Source organism: Amblyraja radiata, chromosome 10 (assembly GCF_010909765.2).
Source record: "Amblyraja radiata isolate CabotCenter1 chromosome 10, sAmbRad1.1.pri, whole genome shotgun sequence".
Lineage (NCBI taxonomy): Eukaryota > Metazoa > Chordata > Chondrichthyes > Rajiformes > Rajidae > Amblyraja > Amblyraja radiata.
Window position 1 is genome coordinate 68483281 of NC_045965.1, and position 12500 is coordinate 68495780.

Consider the following 12500-nt stretch of genomic DNA (forward strand, 5'->3'; position numbering starts at 1 on the left):
AGGGGGTGATGTGGGGGGAGGGGGAGGTGATGATGTAGGGGGTAACGAGGTGATGGGGAGGGGTGTAACATATCTCCCCGTGCCCCACAGCTGGGTCCACTGCTCCACACCGCCTGTGGTAATAAGAGATGTACCACGGCCCAATGGTCCCTCTCTCGGCCGGGCGTGTTTGTCGTGGGCAAGGAGGACGGCAACATCGATATCTGGGACTTGCTGGAGAAAACCCATGAACCATCGCAGTCCCAGAACATCACCTCCGTGTCCATCAGCTGCATGAAGCCCTGCATCATCTCACGTACGTATCACAGCCAGACCGTTGAGTTTAGGAGCAAGGAGGTCCTTCTGCAGTTGTACAGGGCTCTGGTGAGACCACACCTGGAGTATTGTGTGCAGTTTTGATCTCCTAATTTGAGGAAGGACATTCTTGCTATTGAGGGAGTGCAGCGTAGGTTCACCAGGTTAATTCCCGGGATGGTGGGACTGTCATATGATGAAAGATTGGGTCGACTGGGCTTGTATACTCTGGAGTTTAGATGGATCTGATAGAAACATCGAAAATTCTTAGAGGATTGGACAGGAAAATGCAGGATAGATGCAGGAAAAATGTTCCCGATGTTGGGGGAGTCCAGAACCAGGGGTCACAGTTTAAGAATAAGAGGTAGGACATTTAGAACTGGGATAGACAATAGACAATGGGTGCAGGAGTAGGCCATTCGGCCCTTCAAGCCAGCACCGCCATTCAATGTGATCATGGCTGATCATCCCCAATCAGTACCCCGTTCCTGCCTTCTCCCCATATCCCTTGATTCCACTAACCCTTAAACCCCTGTCCCACGGTACGAGTTCATTCCAAGAGTTCTCCCGAGTTTGCCCTGATTCAAACTGGGAGATTTACGGTAATGGCCACTCGTCGGTAATCGGGGCTCTTGTGGGCGATTTTCATCATGTTGAAAAATCTTCACGAGTCTTCCCGAGCTTACCTGCCGTTAGCGAGTCTTCCCGAGTACCTGCCGTTAGCGTTACGAGCCTCCAAGAGACGTCCCCGAGCTCCGACGTACCCGCTACGTTCATTCCCCGTGCTTACCCCGAGTTTGACTTTTTTTAAACTCGGGAGAGCTCTTGGAATGAACTCGCACCGTGGGACAGGGCTATAAGAGCTCTATCTAACGCGACCTTGAACACATCCAGTGAATTGGCCTCCACTGCCTTCTGTGGCAGAGAATTCCACAGATTCACAACTCTCTGGGTAAAAAAGTTTTTCCTCATCTCAGTCCTAAATGGCCAACCTCATATTCCTAAAGGAACGTCCTTTAATTCTGAGGCTGTGGCCTCTGGTCCTAGACTCTTCCACTAGTGGAAACATCCTCTCCACATCCACTCTATCCAGGCCTTTCATTATTCTGTAAAGTTTCAATTACGTCCCCCCCCCTCTCATTCTTCTCGGTCAGGCAGCGTCTCTGGAGAACGTGGTTAGGCGATGTTTCAGGTATACTTAGTCAAGTGTGTTTTATTGTCACATGTCCCAGATAGAACAATGACATTCTTAACTGCAGCGGCACAACACAATATGTAAACAAGGTGCACTGTAAACAATAGAATAAACAAGAAAAACATGTTCAGTGTGTGTGTGTATATGTACACATACTCACATATACACACACATATGAATGAATGAATGAATGAATGAATGAATGAATGAATGAATGAATGAGTTTATTGGCCAAATATTCACATACAAGGAATTTGCCTTGATGCTCCGCCCGCAAGTGACAACATGACATACAGTGCCAGTTGTGAATGACACATAAAACTTTAAACATTAATAATAAAACATTATTGATTAAACATGTGAATTAATTAAAATACCAGAGCAAAGGGAGGCTACAGATTTTTGGTTATTGAGTAGAGCAACTGCTCGTGGGAAAAAAGCTGTTTTTATGTCTGGCTGTGGCAGCTTTGACAGTCCGGCGTCGCCTTCCAGAGGGAAGTGATTCAAAGAGTTGGTGGCCAGGGTGAGAGGGGTCAGAGATGATCTTGCCCGCTCGCTTCCTGGCCCTTGCAGTGTACAGTTCATCAATGGAGGGAAGGTTGCAGCCAATAACCTTCTCTGCTGATCGGACGATTTGCTGCAGCCTCTGGATGTCGTGCTTGGTGGCTGAGCCAAACCAGACCATATATCTATCTAAGGTAGACAAAAATGCTGGAGAAACTCAGAGGGTGAGGCAGCATCTATGGAGCGAAGGAAATAGGCAATGTTTCGGGTTGAAACTCTTCTTCAGACTGAAAACATGGCGTGTGTGTGTGTGTGTGTCTGTGTGTGCGTATGTGTGTGCGTGTGTGTGGTGTGTGTGCGTGTGTGTGTGCGTGTGTGTGTGGTGTGTGTGTGTGTGTCTGTGTGTGCGTATGTGCGTGTGTGTGTGTGGTGTGTGTGCGTGTGTGTGTGCGTGTGTCTGTGTGTGGTGTGTGTGCGTGTGTGTGTGTGGTGTGTGTGTGTGTAGGGTGTGTGTGGGAGATCTGTGGGGAGGTGAGTTGTGTTGTGAGTGTGGGTGTGTGGGGTGGGTGGTGTGGTGTTGTGTGTGTGGGTGTGTGTACTGTGTGTGTATGGGGTGTGTCTGTGTGATGGTGTGTGTGGGGGTAGGGGGTGAGGGGATGGGGGTGTGTGGAGTGTGAGTGTGGTTTTTGTGAGGGGTGTGGAGAGTGTGAGTGTGGGAGTGTGTGTGGGGTGTATGTGTGAGAGTGGGGGTTAGGGGGTGTGTGTGTGTGTGGTTGGTGAGGGGTGTGAGTGGAGGTGTGTGTGTGTGTGTGAGTGTGTGAGTGTGTGAGTGTGTGGTGTGTGGTGTGTGTGTGTGTGTGTGTGTGTGTGTGTGTGTGAGTGTGTGTGTGTGTGTGTGTGTGTGTGTGTGTGTGTGTGTGCGTGTATGCGTGTGCGTGTGTGCGTGTGTGCGTGTGTGCGTGTGTGCGTGTGTGCGTGTGTGCGTGTGTGCGTGTGTGCGTGTGTGCGTGTGTGCGTGTGTGCGTGTGTGTGTGTGTGTGCGTGTGTGTGTGTGTGTCTCTGATGGTAGACACAAAATGCTGGAGTAACTCAGCGGGTGAGGCAGCATCTATGGAGAGAAGGAATGGGTGACGTTTCGAGTCGATTAATTTGGTTCATTGGCTTGGTGTAAATGTATAATTTGTCCCTAGTGTAGGGTCGTGTTGATGGTCACAAGGTTGATTTAATCACGGCTGATCTATCTCTCCCTCCTAACCCCATTCACCTGCCTTCTCCAGCATAACTTTAATGTGTGGGGATTGTTGGTCAGCGTAGACTCGATGGGCCGAAGGGCCTGTTTCCGCGCTGTGTCTCTGAAGTAAACTAAAGTAAACTACCCCGCTCAGCCCAGCCATGTTCGAAGAAGGGTCTCGACCCGAAACGTCGCCCATTCCTTCTCTCCACAGATGAGGCCTCACCCGCTGAGTTACTCCAGCATTTTGTGTCTGCCTTTGATTTTGGCAGCACCTGCAGTTCTTTCTTCCACACGTGTGTCTCTGACTCGTGTTCTCCGTGTTGTTCTCAGAGAAGCAGCATCTCCTGGCCGTGTCCGATGACTTTGGCACGTTGCACATTCTGGAGGTTCCCTGGTCTCTGCGACATCCATTTAACCAGGAGGTGAGTAACTCTGCCGTATGCCAGCCTCCTCAAGCCCCACCCATCCTGACAACCTCCATGGAGTTGTAGACTCACAGGACATTCGGCCCTTTGGCCCAACTCATGATAGTCCCATTGGCCTGCATTTGGCCCACACCCTGCTAAACCCTTCCTATCCACATATCTGTCCTAATGTCATGGACTCACAGATGATACAGTGTGGAAACAGGCCATTCGGCCCAACTTGCCCATACCGACCAACATGTCCCAGCTACACTAGTCATAGAGTGATACAGTGTGGAAACAGGCCCTTCAGCCCAACTGGCCCACACCGACCAACATGTCCCAGCTACACCAGTCCCATCTGCCTGCGTTTGGTCCATATCCCTCCAAACCTGTCCTATCCATGTACCTGTCTAACTGTTTCTTAAACATTGGGATAGTCCCAGCCTCAACTACCTCCTCTGGCAGCTTGTTCCATACACCCACCACCCTTTGTGTGGAAAAGTTGCTCCTAAGGTCACTGTTAAATCTCTCCCCTCTCACCTTGAGCCTGTGCCCTTTAGTTTTAGAATCCTCTACCCTGGGACAAAGGCAGAGTGTTCACTTTATCCGTGCCCCTCGTGACCTTGTACACCTGGATAAGGTCACCTCAGTAAGTTAGGGGCGGCACAGCGGGTAGAGCTGCTGCCTTACAGCAGTCACAGCGCCAGAGACCCGGGTACAATCCCGACTACGGGTGCTGTCTGTACGGGGTTTGTACGTTCTCCCCGTGACCTGTGTGGGTTTTCTCCGGGTGCTCTGGTTTCCTCCCACACTCCAAAGAGGAGTGGGTTTTTGTAGGTTAATTGGGCTGGGTGGAAGTGTATAAATTGTCCCTAGTGTCGGATAATATTATTGGTCAAAAGCTTGTAAGTGATAGGAGCAGAAGTAGGCCATTCGGCCCATTGAGTCTACTCCGCCATTCAATCCTGGCTCATCTCTCTCTCTCCCTCCTAACCCCATTCTCCTGCCTCCTGACATCATTAATGTGCGGGGATCGCTGGTCGGCGTGGACTCGGTGGGCGTTTGAGTGGCGGTGCGATGCGATTCTCTATCGGAGCCTCATTGAGCGGGGTCCTCTCGTTCACAGTTGTCTACCGTCGAGGCCTACTTTGACCGGGAGGAGCAACGACTAGATTACTTTGAAACGAGGAAATTATCCAGAGCCGAAATGTTGGAGAGGCTGAATCAAATGGGACGGGTGAGTACTGTGGCCTCACAAGGTCACCTCCTCCAATCCCGTCTACTCCACCATTCAATCATAGCTGATCTATCACTCCCTCAACACCATTCCCCCTGCCTTCTCCCCATTTATAACAAGAGGAATCGAATATAGGAGCAAAGTTGTACAGGGCCCTAGTGAGACCACACCTGGAGTATTGTGTGCAGTTTTGGTCCCCTAATTTGAGGAAGGACATTCTTGCTATTGAGGGAGTGCAGCGCAGGTTTACAAGGTTAATTCCCGGGATGGCGGGACTGTCATATGTTGAGAGAATGGAGCAGCTGGGCTTGTACACTCTGGAGTTTAGAAGGATGAGAGCATATCTCATTGAAACATATAAGATTGTTAAGGGCTTGGACACGCTAGAGGCAGGAAACATGTTCCCGATGTTGGGGGGAGTCCAGAACCAGGGGCCACAGTTTAAGAATAAGGGGTAAGCCATTTAGAACGGAGACGAGGAAACATTTTTTCTCACAGAGAGTTGTGAATCTGTGGAATTCTCTGCCTCAGATGGCGGTGGAGGCAGGTTCTCTGGATATTTTCAAGAGAGAGCTAGATAGGGCTCTTAAAAATAGTGGAGTCAGGGGATATGTGGAGAAGGCAGGAACGGGGTACTGATTGGGGATGATCAGCCATGATCACATTGAATGGCGGTGCTGGCAGGAAGGGCCGAATGGCCTACTCCTGCACCTATGTTTCTATGTTTCTCCTGCCGGGGCTCGGTGGAATATCAGGAGCGTTAAACGCCACTCCCTGTTTCACAGACACCATTCCCATTGGAGTCAAGGACAGCAGAAGAAATAGAGGAGGAAATGAAGAAGGAATATTCTATTTATCTGTTGGACGAGAAGAAAGCCATCATCGCCCAGCTGGGAAAGGCTTGAAAATATTTCATCCTGTGTATTTTTTTTAATTAAAAATATATAATTTATTAAGATGAAAGAATGGCGGGATCTGTGTTTGCAACCTCAGTGGGGCGACACGGTGGTGCAGCGGGTAGAGCTGCTGCCTCACAGCGCCAGAGACCCAGGTTCCATCCTGACCACGGGCGTTGTCTGTACGAGGTTTGCACGTTCACCATGACCTGCGTGGGTTTTCACCGGGTGCTCCGGTTTCCTCCCACACTCCAAAGACAATAGACAATAGGTGCAGGAGTAGGCCATTCGGCCCTTCCTGCCAGCACCGCCATTCAATGTGATCATGGCTGATCATCCCCAATCAGTACCCCATTCCTGCCTTCTCCCCATATCCCCTGACTCCGCTATTTTTAAGAGCCCTATCTAGCTCTCTCTTGAAAGTATCCAGAGAACCGGCCTCCACCGCCCTCTGAGGCGGAGAATTCCACAGACTCACAACACTCTGTGAGAAAAAGTGTTTCCTCGTTTCCGTCCTAAATGGCTGACCCCTTATTCTTAAACTGTGGCCCCTGGTTCTGGACCCCCCCCAAACATCTGGAACATGTTTCCTGCCTCTAGCGTGTCAAGACGTGCAGGTTTGGAGGTTAATTGGCTTCGGAAACATTGTAAATTGTCCAGAGTGTGTGTAGGATAGTGTTAGTCTACGGGGATCGCTGGTCGGTCGGGAGATTGGGACTACACCCCCTAGCTTATGGGAGAACCATTCAGTAGATGGATAACAGCGGGGAAGAAGCTGTTCCTGAGTCTGGTGGTGTGCGCTTTCAAGCTTCTGCCAGACGGGAACGGGGAGAAGAAGGAATGGCCGGGGTGTGAGTGGCAAGTCCAGTCAAGTCACATTTATTTCTATAGCACATTTAAAAAACAACTCTCGTTGGCCAACGAGCTTTACATTGGTATAAGAATAGTATAACATACAACAGTGGTTCATAGATTAAGTACATACATAAGTACATACATGTAGCCCTCACTCAGAGGACGTCAAGAAAGGCTTGAGAGTAGAGATGAGTTTTAAGTCTCGCCTTAAAGGAGTCTATGGAGGGGGCAGTTCTGATGGGAAGAGGGATGCTGCTGTTCCACAGTCTAGGGGCTGCAACCACAAAGGCACGGGCACCCCTGAGCTTATGCCTAGACCGCGGGATGTTCAGTAACTCCAAGTCGGCTGATCTGAGGGACCTGGAGGTGGTGTGGTGGGTAAGTAGACGTTTGATGTAGGTGGGGGCAAGCCCGTTGGGGGCTTTGTTGACATAAAGGAGGATCTTGACATTTATTCGGAGGTGGTCCTTTCAAGTGGTCCTTGATTATGCCGGCTGCTTTCCCGAGGCAGCGTGAAGTGTAGATGGAGTTGGTGGTGGGGACCGCGGTCGGCCTGTGTGATACATCTATAATTCCCTGAAACATCTGTTCAAGAAGGAACTGCAGATGCTGCAAAAATCAAATGTAGACAAAAGTGCAGAAGAAACTCAGAGGGTTTCGGCCCGAAACGTTGCCTATTCCTTCGCTCCATAGATGCTGCCTCACCCGCTGAGTTTCTCCAGCACTTTTGTCTATCCCTGAAACATCTTGCCGTCTTGGGCAGAGCTGTTCCCTTACCCAAGTTGTGAAATGGCCTGATAGGATGCTTTCTACCATTCATCTGTAGAAGTTGTTAAGAGTCATTGTAGACTTTGTAACCCGCTGACTTACTCCAACACTGAAGGAGGGTCTCGACCCGAAACGTCACCTACCCCTTCGCTCCATAGATGCTGCCTCACCCGGTGAGTTTCTCCGGCATGTTTGTCTACCAACACATCTGGTGGTGACTGCCAAGTGTTCTCTGCACCTTCAACAGTGTCCACCAGAGGGAGTCTGCACACCTTGGAGTAACTCAGCGGGTCAGGCAGCATCTGTGGAGAACATGGATAGGTGACGTTTCACAGAGTGCTGGAGTAACTCAGCGGGTCAGGCAGCATCTGTGGAGAACATGGATAGGTGACGTTTCCGGTCGGGCCCCTCTTTCAAGGGTCTCCTCTGCGGTCTGAAAAGGGGTCCCGACCCGAATCATCGCCTATCCATGTTCTCCTGAGATGCTGCCTGACCGGCTGGGTTACTCCAGCACTTTGTGTCTTCTTTTGTAAACCAGCATCTGCAGTTGCTTGTTTCTACAAGTTGTCAACCTCTATTTCCCAGCCGTGACTCCTGGTTCTTGATCTCTCTCCTGTACTATGTCTCATCACTGCTCCTGACCCGGTCTAGAACAGTGGAGACATTGGTGAACTTAAAGATCGAGTCTTGCAGAGTCTCTTGGCCAGAGTAGGGGAATCGAGAACCAGAGGACATAGGTTTAAGGTGGGGGGGGGGAAAGATTTAATAGGAACCTGAGGGGTAACTCTTTTACACAAAGGGTGGTGGGTGTATGGAACAAGCTGCTGGAGGAGGCAGTTGAGGCTGGTACCAACTATTATAATGTGTAAGACACATTTGGACAGGTACATGGATAGGGCAGGTTTGGAGGGATATGGACCAAAGTTGGGCAGGTGGGACTAGCGTAGATGGGGCATGTTGGTCGGTGTGGGCAAGTTGGGCAGGTGGGACTAGCGTAGATGGGGCATGTTGGTCGGTGTGGGCAAGTTGGGCTGTATCACTCTATGAGTCTAAGTCAGTGCTGTAGTCAACCAGTCATGGGCGTGCAGGGGGTGGAGGGAGTGGATTAGGAGCTGTACGCACCTGCCCAGGGGGGCCGTGTGAGAGTCAGTGCGGAGGGAATGTTAAGACCGATTGCTTTGATCTGTTGACCTCTGGGTTATCGGCTCAGCACATATCAACTGCTCCTGTGAAATTTCCAATGTCAATCATGTGATAGGAGCAGAATTAGGCCATTCGGCCCATCAAGTCTACTCCACCATTCAATCATGGCTGATCTATCTCTCCCTCCTAACCCCATTCTCCTGCCTTCTCCCCATAACCCCTGACACCCGTACTAATCAAAAATCTATCCATCTCTGCCTTAAAAATATCCACTGACTTGTGGCCTCCACAGCCGTCTGTGGCAAAGAATTCCACAGATTCACCCCCCTCTGGTGAGTCTGTGGATATAAAAGTGAGTGGTTTTGCAGATAGTGAAGATGCTTGTGAACCATTGCAGCAGGATCTGGATCGATTGGCCAAGTGGGCGGAGGAATGTTTGATACAGAGAAGTGTGAGGTGTTGCATTTTGCAGGGCTGGCAACTCTCACGCTTTGAGCGTGAGACACGCCCTCAAGCAAACTCTCACGCCCTCACGCTCATCAGAAATTTCTCACGCTCAGTGGTGAGAAATTTTGTGATCAACGAAAATGTCAAAACTCGGATAAACTGCATGGTCCGCGGGTGTTGGAGAGCCGGGGCTGCGGGAGGGATGGGAGCAGAACCAGCGGCCGGAACAGATGCGGGGAGCCGGGACTGGCGAGTGTTTGCCGGGGCCGGCGTGTCGCTCGCTGCAGCTCTGGCCATGGAGCAGCGCCGGACAGTGCAAGTCCCGGGCGTCGGAGGCGTCGGAAGCGTTGCGCTGCCGCTGCCGCGAGAGTCTCTGCTGCCGAAGGGACAGACTCTCAAAGGGAGGTGGAGAGAGAGAGACTGGAAGGAGACAGGGACACAGTGGTGGGGGGGGGGGGGGGGGGGGGGGGGGAGAGGGGGGGAGGGGGAAGAAAGAAGAGGGGGTGAGGGAGGAGAGAGAGGAGAGGGTAGGAGAGAATGGGAGAGAGAAGGGGAAGAGAGAGGGGTGGTAAAAGAGAGAGGGGGAGAGGGGGAAAGAGAGAAACGGGGGAAAGAGATAGGGGGCAAAGAAAAAGAGATAGAGATAGAGGAGAAAGAAAGGGGAGAGAGGGCAAGGGGAAGAGTGAGGTAGAAGGGAGAAATGGGGAAGAGAGGAGGAGAGAGGGGGGGAGAGAGAGAGGTGAGAGGAGAGACAGAGAGGGAGGGAGGAGAGAGAGGGGAAAGAGAGGGGGAAAGAGAGGGGGAAGAGAGGGGAGAGAGAGAGAGGGGGGAGAGAAGAGAGGGAAGGGGAGAGAGTGAGAGGGGGAGACAGGGGAGAGAGAGGGGGTGAGAGGAGCGACAGAGAGGGAGGAAGGAGAGAGAGGGGAAAGAGAGGGGTAGGGGAGAGATAGAGGGGGAGAGAGGGGGTTGAGAGAAGAGAGAGCGGAAGAGAGAGGTGAGTGAGAGAGAGTCTCTGTGTCGAATTTGCCCAGGTGACCGGCATGGATCAGGCTACGGCTCGGTGCATCCTGGAGGACAACCAGTGGCTGCTGGAAGTAACTACCAAGCACTGGGCAGAAACGGTGGAAGATAGTGGACTTCAAATGCGGGTGGTTGGTGAAAGCATCCTGCTTGCCTGCTAGATTTTCACTTACTGTAACTGCAGGAAAAATGTTCCCGATGTTGGGGGCGTTCAGAACCATGGGTCACAGTTTAAGAATAAAGGGGGGGGGGGGCAGTTAGGACTGAGATGAGAACAAACTTTCTTCACGCAGAGAGTTGTGAATCTGTGGAATTCTCTGCCACAGAAGGCAGTGCAGGCCAATTCACTGTATGTTTTCAAGAGAGAGTTACATTTAGTTATTGGGGCTAACGACATCAAGAGATATGGGGAAAAAACAGGAAAGAGGTACTGATTTTAGATGAATAGCCATGATCATATTGAATGGCAGTGCTGACTCGAAGGGCCGATGGCCTATTCCTGCACCTATTTTCTATGTTTCTATGCTTGAGTATATGGCAATAAAACTCGATCACTTGATTTTGAAGCATTCATGCATGGTGGAGGTATAATGTAGTCATAGAGTGATACAGTGTGAAAACAGGCCCTTCGGCCCAACTTGCCCACACCCACCTACATGTCCCAGATACGCTACCTGCTTTTGGTCCATACCTCCAAACCTGTCCTATCCATGTATCAGTCTAACTTTTTCCTAAATGGTGTGATGGTCCCTGCCTCAACTACCTCCTCTGGCAGCTTGTTCCATACACCCATCACCCTTTGTGTGGATAAAGTTACCCCTTAAAAAGTTATCTCTTAAAAATACTTCATACAAAAAACATTGAAATCATACTTCTCCGGTGCACTAAAACATGATTTTAATACATCAAATTTCAAAAAGTTCCTACCCTTCTTCCACATCCTCTCCCCTCTCGGTTGCTCCACTCCCTCACCGGGTACCCCCAAGGCCAGTGATCAGCAAATGTTCCGTTTGGACTATCCCAACGTTTAAGAAACAGTTAGACAGGTACATGGATAGGACAGGTTTGGAGGGATATGGACCAAACGCATGCAAGTGGGTTTAGTGTAGCTGGGACATTGTTGGCCGGTGTGGGCAAGATGGGCTGAAGGGCCTGTTTCCACACTGTATCACTCTATGACTAGTGTAGCTGGGACATTGTTGGCCGGTGTGGGCAAGTTGGGCTGGAGGGCCTGTTTCCACACTGTATAACTCTGTGACTCTGACTAAAGAAATTCCTCCTCATCTCCTTACTTAATCTTCTTCTTTCGTGTCCATCTTGTTACAAATGTTGACCTCGATGTCATCGTCGGTCCTGACAAGGACGCAAGCTTCCGGCAACAATCAGTGGAAGCCATCACTTATTGCAATAGATAATGGTAGTAGCAGAATTAGCTCAGGATACTCCCAGCTTCCAGCCCCTGCGACATGGACGCTTCTGCTATGGGGCCTTGTACATCCTTTTATTCTGAGGCTGTGCCCTCTGGTCCTAGACTCTTCAACTGGTGGAAACATCCTCTCCACATCCACGCTATCTGGGCCTTTCACTATTTGGCCTTCTGCCACCATCTCTGACCACTCATCCCACTCATCGCTGGCCACCCGGCTGAAGCTGGTCCGTGTTTTAGTTTAGTTTAGTTTAGAGATACAGCGCGGAAACAGGCCCTTCGGCCCATTGAGTCCGCGCCGACCAGCGATCCCCGCACACGAACACTATCCTACACACACTCGGGACAATTGACATTTATATTTACACCAAACCAATTAACCTACAAACCTGCGCGTCTTTGGAGTGTGGGAGGAAACCGGAGCGCCCGGAGAAAACCCACGCAGGTCACGGGGGAGAACGTGCAAACTCCGCACAGTCAGCACCTGTAGTCAGGATGGAACCCGGGTCTCCGGCGCTGACGGCCACTGTTGCTCCTCATTATTGTGGCAATTTGTCCGGAGAAACGGGAAAGGCCAGGTGCTCCACCGTGCCCCGTGTGGATCTGTGCAGAACAGACAGGCCCTGTGGAGACGGTGGTGATTAGTGCTTCATTAGGGGGAATAAACAGTGCGGGGACGTGCTCAATAAAAAGCACATTGAAACTTGAACATGCTCCAGCTTTCATATTTGTCACATTGTCAGTGTGGGTGGGGGAGGTGGATGGGAGAACGAGCTTTGCCAGTCACGCAAATCATGTTTCATTAAAAACCTCCCCGTATAATGAGAGAGAGAGAGAGACATTGTGGGAATAAGGAACTGCAGATGCTGGTTTATCAAACAAGACACAGAGTGCTGGAGTAACTGAGCGGGTCAGGCAGCATCTGTGGAGAACATGGATAGGTGACGTTTCACAGAGTGCTGGAGTAACTCAGCGGGTCAGGCAGCATCTGTGGAGAACATGGATAGGTGACGTTTCACAGAGTGCTGGAGTAACTCAGCGGGTCAGGCAGCATCTGTGGAGAACATGGATAGG

General features: G+C 50.8%; 1 long non-coding RNA gene across 1 annotated transcript; it reads left to right on the top strand.

Moving 5' to 3' along the window:
- Positions 1-95: 95 nt before the first annotated feature.
- Positions 96-4865, top strand: LOC116978072. The gene is made up of 3 exons (XR_004413371.1): positions 96-295; positions 3558-3649; positions 4761-4865. It is a non-coding gene; the product is annotated as an uncharacterized LOC116978072 (long non-coding RNA).
- Positions 4866-12500: the final 7635 nt, after the last annotated feature.